A 17,102-nucleotide genomic window follows, 5' to 3' on the forward strand; every position below is an offset into this window, starting at 1 on the left:
ACAGGTTATCGAAACCTGTACAATAATAAAAATAAACCTAATTGCCAATTAAAATAGTCAAAATCCGATTCCAAGTACTGGAGCAGGGATTCTAGGTGTGCAATGATTTACTTGATTCACCCTATTCCCGAAGAGTTTGCTTGATACGATATACCCGAATGGAATGACTTTTTCACAAATAATTATTAATTTGCTGACAGGGAAAGTAGGGTCGTATCCTCAGGGACTGAGGATATTTGTCTCTTTAATTATTCAAAGTAACACAGGGGGTGTTTTTGTATAAAAGATGATAATTAAAACAATTCAACTAAAAATAAAAGAAGCAACTAAAAATTAAATGGCAATTCACTAAAATTAGAGTAGCAATAATTAAAGGTCTAGCCAAGAAATAATTTCAGCAATGGTTCACCTAATTGATCATCGATGCACAAGCAATTCCAATTATTTATTATTAAATAAGTTTTAACTACCAAACAAGCGATGGTAGTCAACCCCTCCTTACTGTGTCGGTGATTAAGGTACGCCCGTTAATTACTGCTCTAATTGAGAAATAATCCTAGGTATGCCCATAAGATTTAATTCCCCAATTGCCTTACGTATTAGAGGAGCCCTATTCTAACCAAATAACACACTACCAGGGTTATTTCAGATTAGCCCGCGTATTCCCCTGACACAAATTCAATCATGCCAGTTGTCACTATTTCAAGGCAATTAAATAATTACGGATTTAATGCCCTAATTGACAATAGATTATCAAATTAACTAATTATCTGGATTCAAAAAAATCAATTAATTAAACAATCATAAGCATTGCAATCGAGAAATATGCGAATACCAATAAATAAAAGGAAAAGATAAAATTAAATCGATCTCACAATTTTTAGGCGAACCAGAGCCTCTGTTGTCCCTTGACTAGAGTAAAAAAATTAGTTCATATTTGATGAACAAAACCCACAGGAAATTGAAACAAGAGCTACGGCCATCAGTTGGAAAATAGGCGAATTCAATTCGTTTGAGCAATCAAGGAAAACGAAGCTACAAAGGGAAGTTCAATGCTTCCCCTTCGTCCTAACATCCGAGAGAAATGAAGTACTAAAAGACAAGAACAAGAAAAGTCAAAGAAAGCAATTCCTAATTGCTCCTGACATGCGCCGGAGAAGTCTTACTAAAAGCATCCAAAAGAAACATCAAAAGCTAAGCCTCCAGAGTAGTGCTAATCCCCTGCAATTTCTCGTTTTTATCTAATAAGTTTCCAGATGTGCGGCGGCTCCCCATTCGAAAGGAAGACTTCGGCCAAATTACCCAAAAAGGGCTCGCGTCTCTTTTGTTCCCAAAATGCCCCTGAATGCCTTCTATTTGTATTCTTTCCCGATGACTGTCAAATTGGCATTAGTTGTGGTATTTTCGTTCTACTCCCTGAAATAACTGTAAAATTCAAAAAGTGAGTAGAATCTAATAATTAATCCACATCAGGTCAGGTAATAGAGGAAATTAATAATAAAATAAATAATAAAATTGTAACCTATCAATTATCTTTATTATTCTAATATTTCTTGGGCAAAAAAAATCTAGAAGGAAAAAATTGAAATGAAGAAAAACAATGGCAAATCTAACAATTATTTTTGCACTTAACCCCAACATTCTAAAATTTTTAGTCCTTCTATGCCAACTGTATACTAACACTCTTGCTATTCTAAATTTGTTTAAGCAAAAAGAAAGAAAAGGAAGAGAAAGAACCAAAATCCATTTAAAAAAGAGCTATTTATTTTTTCACTTAAACACAAAAGGTTACAGTTGTAATAAAAATACATCTCCATCCTCAAATTATTATTTTGTGATTATTATGATGATATTGGGTTATCATTGTTACAAGAGATATGATCTAAGTGAAGTCAGTGATATTTTTGGTACTTGAACGGATGTCAGTGATATTATCAGAAACATCAACCGAAGTTTATGAAATTATTCATGGATTTTAACATTTTAAAAGATTAGCATATGAAACATCTATTTGGGCTAAGGTGCAGCACAGGCTTGGGGGATGGAGTACACGATATTTGTTGGAGGGAGGAAAGATTATTTTATTGTGTCATGTTTTAAATTCCATGCCATTATATTTGTTACAAGCTATGGATCCTCTGAAGATGGTTCTTAAGATGATTGGTCATATTTTCAATAGTTTTTTATGGGACAGCAGCTCCTGGGAGATTTTGTGTTTTCCAATGGAAGAAGAGGCTTTGGGCTTTAGGTCTTTTGAAAGTGTTACTAAGGCTTTTGGCATGAAACTTTGGTGGAGGTTTCGCCAAACAAATCTATTTGGGCTATGTTTATGCATAATAAGTATGTTAAGGACTATCATCTCTTGGAAATTCGGTCATTAGGTGGCTCATTGGTATGAAAGAGGTTACAATCCATTGGTGATGAAACTGGGCATTACATTAGATGGAAGCTTGGTGAAGGTATGGTTGATTTTTGGCAAGGCAGATGGCTCCTTGATGTTCCTTTAAGAGAGGAGTTCGGTGTTTCACACACTTCTCATTGTTTGGTTGTTGAGTTTTATCTTGTTTAGGGTTGGAATATTCCAAACTTGAGGAGTTTCCTACCTCAGTATTTGGTGAACTTGGTGGTGGAATTGGGGTTTGATATTTCTCAGCCTGATTTGATGATTTGGTGTGCTTCTTCCAATGGGTTGTTTGTCACGTCTTCAACCTATGATATAGTTAGGTATAAGAGGAATATTTCCCTTCTTTGGCAGTTGATATGCAATGAGCTTTTGCCCCTTAAAATATCTTTTTTGGTGTGGAAAGTTCTGAAAAATTTTGTTCCTCTAGATGAGATCATTCAGCAAAGGGGTGTGGCTGTCCATATTTGGCAACATTATTTTGCAATATTTGGACTTCCTTTTCAAAGATTTACATGTTTATCTTCTTTTTGATGGCTTGGTTTGTTTCGATTAGTAGTAAGTTAGCTCATATTCATTTTGTTGTTCCGACATTAGTTGTTTGGCTTCTCTAGTGTGGGTGAAACGCTAGGCTATTTGAGGGTTTTCCATTCATATCTAATAATATTATATTCAGAATTGATTAGTTTTTGTCATTATTAGGTGTTTCTCATATTTTGCAGCCATCTCAGATTGGTGGAGATGAATGTACATTTGTGACTCAGTACGTCAAGCATTGCCCTCCTCCAAGGGTGGTCCATAAAGCTATTTTTTGGGAGAAACCTGTTCAAGGTAGATTGAAGATCAACACAGATTCTAGTGTGGTGCAAGGTTGTGCTTCAGGTGGAGGGATTCTGCGTGACCATCCAAGGATGTTGATCATGGCATTTTACAAGGAGTTTGGTGACATGAAAGTTCTCTTGGCTCAAGGGATGGCTCTATTATTCAGATTACAATTGTGTTCCACTTTGGGATATTTAGATGTGGACTTTGAGGTGGCTTCCTTAGCTTTGGTACATTTTATTTTCTCATCAATTTCTGCTTGGCCGATCTCAACATTATTGAAACTGAACACCGATGGTTGTTCTCTGGGTAATCCGGGAAGGAGTGGAGGTGGGGGGGTGTTGAGGAATAGTGCGGGAATATTCTTGTTAGGTTTCGCGAGTTATTGGGGTGAGACGTCGAGTTTATATTCAGAATTCAAGGCTTTGTTATTTGGAGTTAAGCTGTGTGTTACGAGAGGTTTCTGTTGCATGCACTTGGAATCGGACTCTTTACTTTTGGTCCAAATGGTTAAGGGGGTTAGTAGGTGCCCATGGGGATTGCAACGAGAGCTGGATGAATTGCTTGCTTTTTGGCATTCTTTTCATTCCGTCACTCATTGTTACCGTCAAGCGAATGGTCCTGCAGATCGGTTATCTAAGGTTGGGGCGGAGTTAGGTTCTACTTTCGTATACGATTCGTTCTTGCAATTGCCACGGGTGGTTCGAGGAGACCTTAAGCTGGATAGGTTAGGTTATCCTAATTTTCGTGCCTTTTGAGGTAGTGAGTGTCGGAGCTATTGTACTCGGGGAGGTTTTTCCCCTCTCTGTAACTGTATTTTATTAATAAAGGAAAAAAGATTATTTAAAAAAAATGTTATTGCAAAGATTAGTATGATCCTTTTAAACTTTAATTGTTAGGTAAGGCACATTTTTCGATACACTAATTTAGTAGTGGATAGTCTGGTATCTTTGGATGGTAATTCTGAAATTGTTATTCATACTCCAACTAGTCTTCTTTTGCGGATTAGAGGATTACTGCATCTATAGATTCTCTTAGTTTCCCTATAGTTAGATCATTCATTGTAAAGGAGTAGCACTCCTGGTTTATTTATCATATATTGTACTTAGGAGGAAAGGTTTATGTCCCCCTCCTTGTACTTGTTTTGATTATTAATAAAATTTGGACTGACATCCCATCTTCGTGTACGGGATTTTGCCAAAAAAAAAACATGAAACATTTCTTAATAAGTGCTGCTAATATACTTATGAAGTTGCAATTCCCAATGTTATTATGTTTTTTTATGAGAAATTTAATTATAACTCTCAGCATCTCATTTGCATGTGGTCTCTAATTTTTTGATAATCCAAACTCAAGGAAACTGATAACAAACTCGATTAACAAGTTTGCTTAGTCTTCAATTCATTAGATAACAAAGTCTGATAACTCAAAATTTTTTTAGTTTCTTTTTTAACAAAAAAGAATCTTATTGGTCATAAACATAAAATATCAACTAAAACTCTTCTTTTTTAACCCAAACATTGATAGGCCATGGTTATTCAAGTATTAGCAGGGTTTTTAGGTCTATTAAGCAAGAACGGTTGAAATTTTACTACTATTCTCTTATTTTTATCCAGTGGATGATTTTTTGAGATTAAATTCCAATATCTAAGATTCTTATCAAGCATGTGGGGTGTTTATATCAACTTATTTAGATCTTTCTAATTTTTTTTATGTGACAGCCCCACCTCACCCTAAGGCGAACCAAAGGGTTTGGCGGACCGCCTGCCCAACTCTCGTCGGGACTACGGATCTGGAACAAACGTAAACCCAACCAACCGCTCAAAAGAACTTCGAGAAGATAACATTCAGAATCCAATTGAGCCGAACTAAAAGATACAATCAATCTTTAGTACGACGTTTCCACAAAAAAAAAACCAAAACGAAATGGAAGGGCCACCGCCACACCATAATCCAACCAAGTACAAGTAGACTTTGTTTAACATGAGAGAATGTACATTCCCAAATATATGTTACATAAACATGAGGAAATACTTCAAAATATACATAGTAGTAAGTTTACAAACCAAAAGGAAACATCGTATCAATTCAAAAGCAAATATACATATAACACGACCATATCAAACAAATCACACAGTAACAGTCAGTCAGATACAAGCAAAGGAAATCCTATGGAAGTAAGGGGGTCATTCAATAGTACATACTACGAATTAGACCAAGAGTACAAAAGCAACCAACGAAAAGCTTCCCCCCCTAAGGTTCCATCCGTAATCTACAAGAAATCACAATTTATCTCTTAGGCAGGGTTAATCATCCACACATCATATAAAGTTTCGTAGAATCAGATGTCTAATTCGCCCAAGTTATTTCTAACCTAGGCTTTCATCCCTTTTTGTATTCGGGTACAAGAATCTAAAATAAGATAATTCACCACTCGAGTTGGCCAGTTCCAAGAGTAAATCATCTACATTTGTAATTCCTACCTGACATACGTATCTACAGTCTCCAAGTACCAGAATAATGTTTTGAAACCTAGAATACACCGTGATTCATAGCTTATGATCAAAAGAGTACTTAGTCCCTTATACTTATTCACATGAGCGAGACCACAACACCACTTGGCTCCAAGTTCACTCCGCGCAGAGACCATGCGAAGTGGCTCTGATACCACCTGTGACAGCCCCATCTCACCCTAAGGCAAACCAAAGGGATGGGCGGACTGCCTGCCCAGCTCTCGCTGGGACTACGGATCTGGAACAAACGTAAATCCTACCAACCGCTCAAAAGAATTTCGAGAAGATAACATTCAGAACCCAATTGAGCCGAACTAAAAGATACAATTAATCTTTAGTACGACGTTTCCACGGAAAAAAAATCAAAACGAAATGGAAGGGCCGCTGCCACGGCACAATCCAACCAAGTACAAGTAGACTTTGTTTAACATGAGAGAATGTACATTCCCAAATATATGTTACATAAACATGAGGAAACACTTCAAAATATTCATAGTAGTAAGTTTACAAACCAAAAGGAAACATCGTATCAAGATACATTTAGGGTTTCCAAATTGTCGAGGAGCTATACCAAAAGAACAAAAGAGTTTCTAACTAGCTCAACTCATTCTTCAAAACATCGAAATTCCAAAGGATGGTTCGTTGTAAGGAAAATAAGGATAACGGAACGGGGTGAGCTAGAAGCTGAATGAGGTACCAAAAGTATAACAGTAGAAATCACAAGAAAACACTTTTAGGGCACATATACACATCAAGTAAGAGAAACGAACGAACACCACAATTTAAAGGATACAGGTGGTTCTCAGGAGCCAAATCCCCGTTGCAATACTTGATCCAGCCTCGTTGACCCTCCGTCAACGTTTAATGAAACGCTCATGTCCGTAGACCCCTCTTACGCCAAAATTCCGTTCACCAAACATACCCCTTACCGGGTCCGAACGCCAAACAGGAACAGGAATAGTAATACTCGAGTATACCGGAAATTTAGAGTTTCCAATACCCATAGATTCCCCAAGAACAGGCACCCATGGATTGTCAATTTCCTCGACCAAGCCTTTGCTGGCTCGATTAAATTAACTCCCCATGAGGTTGAGCTCAGATTTAACAGGAAGGTCATTGGATACACTTCCAAACGACATTATAATAGGCGCAGGTAACAGATTCAAGTATATACAGGAAACAAGTCACACAGGCCAGAGAACGAGTGCGATAAAGTGCACACTCGTCTCGTACAAAATAAACAGTCGGTAAAGACATTTAAATAGCAATTTGCAAGTACGGATAACTAGTTTAGCAATAATTCAAGGGAGTGGTACACTCACCAGTTCACGTAAAGATACTTCAGAAGTTTCCACAAAAGTAGGGCTCTAATCACCAAGAAATCCTAGAATAACCAAGGTAAACAATTATGGTTCCCACAGCCACAAATCCAGTAAATAAAATGCACAAATGAGGCTCGACTACAAGTCGTAGACCTCACCAAATAATTACTCATGCAAGCGTGCAAAACATGATTTTGGGACGAAAAGGTAACATGAAGACCTAGGGCTCGAACAACCCCAAACCCTTCTTATATATATCCCAAACCAAACCAAACTCGAAGAAACCAACACTCCCAAAATTTGGACAGCATATCCCCTACATTTCCTTACTTTTCCATCCTACAATCAAAACTAATTCATCTCAAATCAACCACATACAAGTCATAGACTATAAAATACACCTTTCGGCACAACAACCACAACTGAAGCTACACTTATCGGATTGAAACGAATCTTATGGAGTTTCGAACCCAAGACATATACCTACATTTATTATGAAGACCTCCAAAGCCAAATCATGCAGTTTCATGGTGAAAAATGAAAATCTCCACGAAAACAGAAATCTGTCCGCGAAACAGGATTTATGGGCAATCAAGGGTATTTCAGTCATTTCATGGGATACAGTGCTCCGATTGAGTTGAAATTTTGTAGGCATCTATTTAACATCATTTGCTACAACTTTCATTTTTAGCCTAAGCCTGATTCGGTCTCTAGCATGCATGAATAACGCTGGTCAGAACAGGACAAAATTGAAACCCTAAAGCTGGAATTTCCGCAAAAATTCTAAAATTTTCCGCAAATAACTACAATTAACACACAAAAACTTCATTTCATACCATATCAAGCTATCATTCATGGCCAACCACTAATGATCATATAAAATCAGAAAATATGAAATTTAGCTAACTCTACTTCAAACCATAAAACCTTCCATAAATTAGCATATTTGGCAACTAAAACCCACTAATTTGACATTAGCAAGAACAAAAAGAAAGTTTCCAAGCAAGGTACCTTGACACTTCAAGAAAGATGGTTGTTTAGTTCTTCCTCCTCCAAAATTAATCCACCAACAACCTTAGTCTTCCTTATCTAGCAACTTTGATGGTGTATTTTGCAACTCACTTGGTTAGAACTCAAGATTGAAGCAAATTGAAGTTGGCAAATGAAGTTTACTCCCTTGGTTTTTCTCCTCAAGAAGCTCGGCCAAGAAGGTAAAGAATGAAGCAAAAATTGGTCAAAATTAAGGTTTTAGTAAAGGTAAAGAAAGTTAGGCAAGTCCAACTTCCAATCATATCGCGACACATGGCACTTTTAATGGGTCAAACTTATCTTCTTTCTTCCAATAGTTAATCTATCTAGCTAACCTCTAATTATCTTCTAACACCTTGTAAAATAATACCCATCAATACCAAACTCCAATTAATTGCCAAAATTTACCGCACTTAGCGCACTAGCGGGTCCCACGTCCAATATACACTCATAATTTCTCATGAACTAACTTATACTAGAAAAATAATTTAAAAACTATATTTACTTATAAAAATATCTGGAAAATCAATATAATAGGGTATAATGAAGAAATGCATGCGAGAAAATAAAATAAAATATTATGAAATAAAAAAATTTACGGGTCCTCATACTTTACATCTCGTAATTATGTAAATGCAATGCTTTAAGATTTATTACTTAATGGTAATGGAATGATTTACTATTTAATTATTTTTCCCTTTCTTGATTTAACTAGTCCTGATTTGCCATGAAGATATTCGAGAAGTGATTTATCATAACTTGTGGACATTTATAAGACTGAATCCAGAAGTGATTGAGATATTCCTAATACAATTAGCTATTCACTATTCAAGCTGCAAAGCACAGGTCAAACTTCAATTACAAAGTAAAAGATCAGTATCACAAGAAAGACAATATTTTGTAACATACAATATGAGCATCACCTATGTGGCGACTGGAAAATTTGTTCATATTTTCTTAAAATTTCCTCTTATTTTGATTAAATTACTTTATAATATCTTTACTACTTATTTACTCCTTCAATAGTTGTAATGAATAAGAGATTGAAGAGTTTTACCCTTAGTTTTATAGTTCGGGTAAATTAGGATTTTCATGTATTTTGGTCATGTGATCACTTGGTGAGATGTGTGTACTAAATTTGGTGGTTAAGAGTGAGTTTTAGATAAAAAAAAAGTGTGTGATTAGAAGTGATAATAATAAGTTAGTAAATTATAAGTGAAAACCCTAGTACGTGCGAGTTAAAGAAAACGGTGTGAACCGACATATACCGTTTGTTACCGAGTGAGTACACTACTTGAACACTACTTTATTACCTTAATCTTCTCACTTTTATTTCAGTAAAATTAGCCCAAAATATCCCTCAAGTCAGCCAAAAATGTTGACCACAAAAGAAAGAGGAAAAGAAGAAAAATAGGAGATTTGATCCTACGGCGACACTTGGCGATCATCTAACCAATTTTGACCAAACTAATTCCTATCTTCTTATCATTCCTTGAGCTTCATTTCTTCCTCATTATCCTCCATGGTGGCCAAGAGTTAGGGAGAGAAAAGAGAGAAGAAACACCACACTTTCAATCTTGATTGTTGGCTTAGTTTAAGTTGAATCCAAAATCTAAACCGATTAAACTCTCACTTGGGAACTTAGGAAGCTTTGTGTGGTAAAGTTTTGGAAGGAAAGGTTGTGGTTTTCTCTTGCAATCAGCCTTGGTGAGGTACTATTGTTTCCTTTCCTTTTCTTGTACTTAATCTTGCTAAAGTTTGGATAGAAGCTCTTAATCTTGGTTTATGATGGTTAATTAGTGAGTTTTGCATGATATGGTGGAATGCTTAGCTAGGGTTTGATATTTTCAGTTGTGAATCTTGTTTTTTTTATCTAGTATATGATGTTGATGAGCTTGGATAGGGACTTGGGGTAGTGATTCAAGACATGAATGTTAGTTTTAAGCATTGAATCATCAAATTCCAGAAATTGTAAGCCAATCTGTCCTGTTTCGGACCTGTATATTTGAGTATGATAGAAGCTGAATCAGGTCTAGATCAAAACATGAAAGTTGTAGGGAATGGAGTTATATAGCTGTCTATAAAATTTCAGATCAATCGGAGTACTGTAACATGTGAAATGACTAAAATACCCCTGACTGCCAAATGCCCTAATTCGTGGGCAGTTTTCTGTCTTCTCTGAGATTGCACATTTTGACCCTGAAAATGCATGAACTAGGTATCGATGCCTTCATAGGAAATGTAGTTCTCTATCTTAGCTTTGAAACACTATAAAATTTATCCCAATCCGACAAGCGTAGCTTCAGTTATGACTAAAACGCCAAGAGACGTCAAACCTGCTGTTTAGCCATTTGTCTTTAAAACTTGTTTCCGGTCGCATTGTTAGACTTATCTTGCAATTGGATGACATTGAGCCTAGTTGAAGGGTTATTGTGTTAACATTGCTTATGTTTGACTTGGGGCTGATTTGAGGAAAATAATGAAGCCATTAGTGGCTGGAAAATAGCTAAATACAAAGAGCATGCAACCCAATTTTCACTCGAGGGCTAAGTGGATGTACTCGCGACTTGAGCAAAGATTTGAGAATGAATTGAACTTGAATTGTTTAGGGTATTTGAGTCTTCTTTTGTAGAGGTATATAAGCTGAAATTTGGCCGAAACTCGTACCCTTGGGAAAAGTGAAAGTAGCGACCAATAGAAATACATTTTCCCTGTCTTTTCGACTCAAATGGGAATTCCAAAGTTTTAATCGCTTCATTGCCAAAACTAAAACAAGCGCGCATGCGTTTCTTTACCGTTTTTACCGTTTTTGCCATTTTGGCCATTTTAGTCCTTATTTTCATTGTGATGGTTGTTTGACTGATAGTTGAGTATAATCTTCTATCACAGGCAGTGACGACCCGGACAGAGTCAGTGGACCCATATAAATTGCCTTGATTTGTGTGCTAGTTATTTTGGGTGAGTAATTGGGTTTGTTTATGTGATAAATTGTCAACATGCTTTGTATATGTTAAATGGGTACTTAGGCGAGAATGTACTTTATCTCACTCGACCTAAACCCATTCTCTGTTCTTGATTTAATACGTGAGAATACATGCCTTGTGTTGAGTATCCCCCTTGTGCTGTGTGCTGTTGGGGTGATTACATGACTTGAGTATTTTGATGAGTACTTTGTTGAGAGATACCCTTTGTTGAGGGATTGGATATCTCAGGGTTTGGTTCCAGTCCGATTCCAAGGGTAGACGAACTATTCGATCCGGCCGGGGTTTGGTCGAAGTCAGTTCTATGCTAACCTTGGGATTTTGTTCTTTGTTAAAGCAAAGTAATTTTGCTCGAGCTGCTGTGTGCTGTTGACTGGCCAGCAGGGATTGATAAGGTGAACGAGGAAAGTAAGTGGAGTCTACGGACTATGAGTATTTTGGTTGACAGAGTGTCAACAGGTGGTCCAGCTCAAGGAATTGAACAGGCTTTGAAGTCACTTGTATCCTACCATTGTGATGTTACATTTCTGTTTATTGATGCAAAATATCGTGGTTTACATGTTTATTTGGATGGGATTTTATGTTTTTACCCCCGATTATTCATTAAGCATATAGCTTATCCCATTCCATTTGTTTTTCTTAGCAGGAGCCGACGCAGAGATCGGTCGGGAAGGTGTATAGTATAGGTGACTTTTGGTTTGTAGAATAGTTGATTTTGCCCTAATACTTGATGTAAGTTGACTAGTAAGATGTATATATTTGTTGTGGCAGTTATAGTTCGTAGTTTTGATAGGATTTACTTTCTGGTACTAGTGGTGTGTATGACTTAATGTAGTAGTTTTTGCAACTTTTGAAGACGTAATTGTGTAAATGGAACTGTCTTTTGCGTGAAGTCTATTTTCTCGTTTTTAAGTATCGAGTCCTGGTGCGAGCTAGACAAACGATCCGCTAAACCCTTTGGTACGCCTCTGGGTACGGTGGGGTCGTCACAACCTAAGATTAGCCTTTTATAGAGATAAAAGTAGAGATACAAAAGTAATTGATCTGAGAACACGATTTTACCCTCGCACACAACCAAGAATCCTCTATTCTAGTAGACTCTAAGACAAATGCAGTCATTAACTATTTGTTGAAACCGGTAATGTTCCACCTTCAGGTCACCTTGGAAGATTTTCTTTTTAAGTGACAATCAGAACCTAAGACTTGTAACTTTAGAAAATCGCCCTTTTTTAAAGTAACAACATGTCCTTCAACATTTCGAACATCTGATCATGTACTATGTGTCCAAGACTGCATCCGAAATACACTTGAGTTGCTCCTTGAAGTGCTTCGAACATCCAATCAACCCAGTGTATGTCCAAGGTTTTGTTCAATGCTAGGTGAAAGACATCATATCTTCTTGATCTTCATTCTGTTTTTTTGCCAATTATCTGAGCAGCTATACTAATAAAATTCTCACTCAAAAACATTAGTTCAAATCATCATTTTGACTTGTTAATCATCAAAATCAAGGATTGATTAATAACCTAGGCCTTCAATCTCCACCCTTTTCGATGATGTCAAACAAAATGATAATTTTTTTGATCAAATAAATTCAAATAGACTCCCCCTACTCTATGGTATCTCAAGTAAAACTCTCCCTAAGTACAAGTCCAACACTCAAAGAAATATATTTCAATCTTCTCTCCCTTTTGACATTATCAAAAATAAATAAATATAATGGGCATTGTACATGAAGAAGGAATTGCAAGAAACTTTCCCTAAAATTAAGGCAATATCTATTTTTACTAATATTTTTCATCAAATGTCTCACCCTTAAAATAAGCATGTAAATCTATTAATTACAAAGGGATGAATCAAATTCAAGGAATTACTTCCCTTTAAATCATTCATCAAGTATGCATAAGGGAATTCATGTGACAGATCATTTTCAAAACAGATTTGCTCATTAAGTAAGTACAAAGTACATTTTCAAAGTACATCAAGTAAGCACAAACATCATTTTCTTACTAAAGTTTTTCCTATTTCAAAAAATGTAATAATAAATTACCAAGGAGTATATCAAAACATCATCAAAACAAGAGTTGATCGATGATTAATCACATGTGATGCAACTTCTATGTTTGATCAACAATTAAGCATAAGTGATGCAACTTCTGAGGTTAAGAACATTCTTGTGACGACCCCACCTTCACCTAGGACATACTCTAAAAGTTAGCGGATCGCCTGTTTGGCTCTCGTCATGACTCACTCACTTACATTAACTTTAGAGATAACATTTTGATAAACCAAAACCAAAAGCTCAAATCTTTTACAATACCAAGTTCAATGCAAAAGTTTCAACCATAATATGAAACTAAAGGATTTACAATCACAAAAATCTTCACGTTAACTCCCTAAGATCCCTTGTTCGTTCCTTGACCAACAACTCCTGTAAGGAAAACAAAAGTAAAGGATTGAGCTAAAGCTCAGTGAGGTTTGCCGAGCAAGCAACCTTTATTAAACACTTAAATCAGTACAATTAAGCAAGTAGTGCATATTTTACTGTACAATCACTTTCATTAAGCAATTGAGGAAACACTTCACTAAACAATCACTTTTAAAAGGATACGGTGCTCGCATTAGAGCCACTTCAATGTCATTGAGCATTCATTTCAGTGTCAAGAGACACTCATTTCACTGTCATTATACATTCATTTCAATATCATTGTACATTCCGCCAATTCACCTCCTTATGTCCTCCAAAACAATAAACAATCCTCTACATTCAATAATCAGTTCAATAATCTCCCAATCTCATGGTAATACTCGAGTATACCGAAACATTTACCCAAAGCTACCGTCCTACCCGACCAAGCCCTTTGCTGGCTCGAATAGTCCGTTGAACAGAGGGTTTTGGGGCTCAGTTCAGCCGATGCGGCAAGGCACACATACGGTTTACATTCATGCACACTTACAGTAACATTTAGTCAATTATCGACCTTCAAACCCAACTAAGCCGAGTGCGATAAAGTACACTCTCGACTTAGAAAGTGAGGTACAATTGAGATACACTTCACAAGGAATCATTTAATAATAATTCATGATAAGCACATTTGTCACATAATTTCACTTAGATACACATAAATAGTTAAACACATAAATTCGGAAAACACTCACCAATTATCCAAGTAATTTACTCTCAAGCCTCGGGTCTGTTTCCTGGCTCGCAGCTACTTCCTGTGATAAATATATAATTCCATTGTAACTTTACAATTTGTAGATGTTCACCTATTAGTTAAATTATTCGAATTAGGTTTGACTTTCAAATATAAAATATAACATATTCAATATTTATTCTACTTTATTGTTTAAGCTATTAAAATCAAGTTTGACCTTAAAATACAAAATATACGCAATATTTATTCCCCAATTTATTTCGAGACTTATTGACTTTATTATCTTAAATCAAGAAGCATACGTATTTTCCAAGTTAATAATTTATAAAATATTTATTTTAGGATTAAATCATTTTCCACTCAAGATTCTAAGATCAAAGCTTAGGAGTATTCCATTGGTTCCCTTTTAATTAATTAAACTCTAGGTTATTTGGAAATTAAATTTTATTCCACTACACTAGTCCCTCAAATTTTATAGTCTTTAAAATATTTGTGAAGACAATATTAAGTGATTAGAAGCCAATTTAGGTACATAACTATCATGAGGTTTTCTCTCATTTGCTTTAGTTTAACTCTACTCGTGGAACTATATATGGCCATTAAATCTCGGAACAACCGTAGCTATCATTTATGAAAGCTTACAAGGTTGGAAATTAGAAGAAATGCTGGATAAAAGTTGATTCCTCACGGCTAGCATTATAGCAAAATGCATCCGGAAAAATAAAAGAAGGCAATGAGGAACAATGAGGATGGCAGCTTTGCTATCCTCTGGTGTTTTGGTCATAACTGGAGCTACGCTTATCGGATTGAGACAAATTTTATAGCGTTTTGAATCTAAGACATAGACCTACATTTCCTATGAAGACATCGACATCCAGTTCTCGTATTTTCAAGGTCAAAAATGGCCGGTCAGAAGCACCTTCTGCTTCATTCTCTCGGCCATAAGGTGATTCAGCACACAAGTTCACAGCTTCCTCTCCCTTTGCTTCAATGTAACCTTACTTATGATGCTTAACGTAGCTACTAAACCACAGGGCAACCTTAGTTATCACCTGTGGAAGTTCACAGATTCAGACATTAGAAGAAAGCTGCTTCAAAAGCTGATATCCTTCCCTTTAGTGTCATAACAGATTGTATCAGCTCCCTTAATCGAATGTTAGTTAAGCTTCCTTAGGTTTTCTGATTTCCAAGACACCTATCTGTTAAGGTAGAGAATTAACATGTCTTCCATGTATTCGTTAGTGAAGATTCCAGAATCAGTAACATCAGGTCATGCAACCTGTTTAATTCCTTCGGCCAAGCACCTACAGTCAGTCGAGTTCATCAGGTCTACTATATTCACTTTAGTTTCTGCTTGTTTCTGTCTCATTTGTTAAAGTCTAAGGACTTTATGACATGCTACAGCTCACTACGCAGGTTTAGCAGCTAAGGGTCGCGGGGAATACCTAACACTTCCTACCAGTTCTGCTCAGTCGAAGCCTCAGATTCAGCAGGTAGTGGCTTAGCAGCTGAGCTTTCCCATTTGTTTCTCTTCAGTTTTGTACTCCAGCTAATCGTGCAGAGTGTATTAATCTACTATCAATTTATCCTAAATAAAACATGGTAGATTATGATCAGAACTCAGAAGAATAGCTGAACTAAGTCTCATGCTTGAGCTCAGCAGCAGAATCTGATGCATAACAGCATGCATCAGATTTCCCTCGAGTTCCATTTTCTCACGGTTCAGTCCAGAATTAGTTGAGCTTTAAATCAGAAATTTCCCTCAGTTGAAGCGCAACTTACAGGTTAAACATATACTCAGTATATATAAGTGTTAGTCATGGAGCTTACCTCTTGTCTTAAGTTCTAAAAATTGCAGACGAAACCAGCTGCTATTCCAACTTCTCCTACTTCAGTTCCCAAACTGCACCAGACTCTTCTTCGTTCTCACTCTCTCAACCTTGCTCTCTCTTTTCTCACTCACTCGAATCTTCTTTTGAAAGAAAGCGAGAAAGAAGACAGCTTTGTTTGTTTTTGCTCTCAGTCCGCCAGTTTTCATTTCTTTAAGCTACTCTCTCGTTCGGTCACTGCTTACTCAGCAGACTTAGGAGTTTTTATCTTCCTGACAGCTGTCTCAACTACCAGCTACTCACCGCCCCAAATTTCATTTCCACCGCTTAATCTAATAGAGCTTGCATTTGGTTCAATGAAATGTATTCTTTTCTCTCGGTTGGTTTCTAAATTCTGATAGTTTGTGTGATGGCTGCATGGTAGTCAGTCTTGAAGTTTGAGGTTGGTTTGGTCTTTTAGTTGTAGTTTATTTGCTCACTAAGGCCTAAAATTTTATGATTTCATGCATGGACCCCTAACTTCATTTGTATTTTCGTGGAAAATTTTCTTACGTTGATTTAGTCGATTTCGACACATTTAGTTTTAAGAAAATCTCACTGGACATGTACTTGTTAAATTTCTAGTGTATGTTACGTGTCTAGTAACATTTGCAATTAATCACAATTTACGATATGCACGTCATATATTTATTTAATTCATACCATTCTAGAATATTTCCTAAATTCTTAATTTTATAGGGATTCAATTAGGCAATTAAGATAATCGTTTATTCGTTATAAGATTTCTAATATCAAAGTAATTAAAATAAAAGAAATTCACAGCATAAATATAATTTTTCTCGAGTTCTCACAATTCTTATGCATTCCATCTATTTAAAAAGATTGAAGATATGAAAGTCACTAGTTGGATACCTAATACATTTTCTTATGAGATATAACATACATAGATATAGCATTTAAGTATAAAGTGAGCAAATAGCATCACAATTTTTTCACTTGTACAAAATAATATGCTAAATTTAATTAAGTTAGGGTAAAATATTCTCA

General features: G+C 36.1%; 1 long non-coding RNA gene across 1 annotated transcript; it reads right to left on the reverse strand.

Annotated features, from left to right (window-relative positions):
• Window positions 1–961: 961 nt before the first annotated feature.
• On the reverse strand, window positions 962–16,419 carry LOC113703464 (uncharacterized). Its single transcript, XR_003451457.2, has 5 exons — window positions 16,057–16,419; window positions 14,228–14,287; window positions 8,070–13,499; window positions 7,059–7,120; window positions 962–1,425 (listed from the first exon to the last, which is right to left on the reverse strand). It is a non-coding gene; the product is annotated as an uncharacterized lncRNA (long non-coding RNA).
• Between the last annotated feature and the right edge of the window lie 683 nt (window positions 16,420–17,102).

The sequence above is a fragment of the Coffea arabica genome, chromosome 8e (assembly GCF_036785885.1).
Source record: "Coffea arabica cultivar ET-39 chromosome 8e, Coffea Arabica ET-39 HiFi, whole genome shotgun sequence".
NCBI lineage: Eukaryota > Viridiplantae > Streptophyta > Magnoliopsida > Gentianales > Rubiaceae > Coffea > Coffea arabica.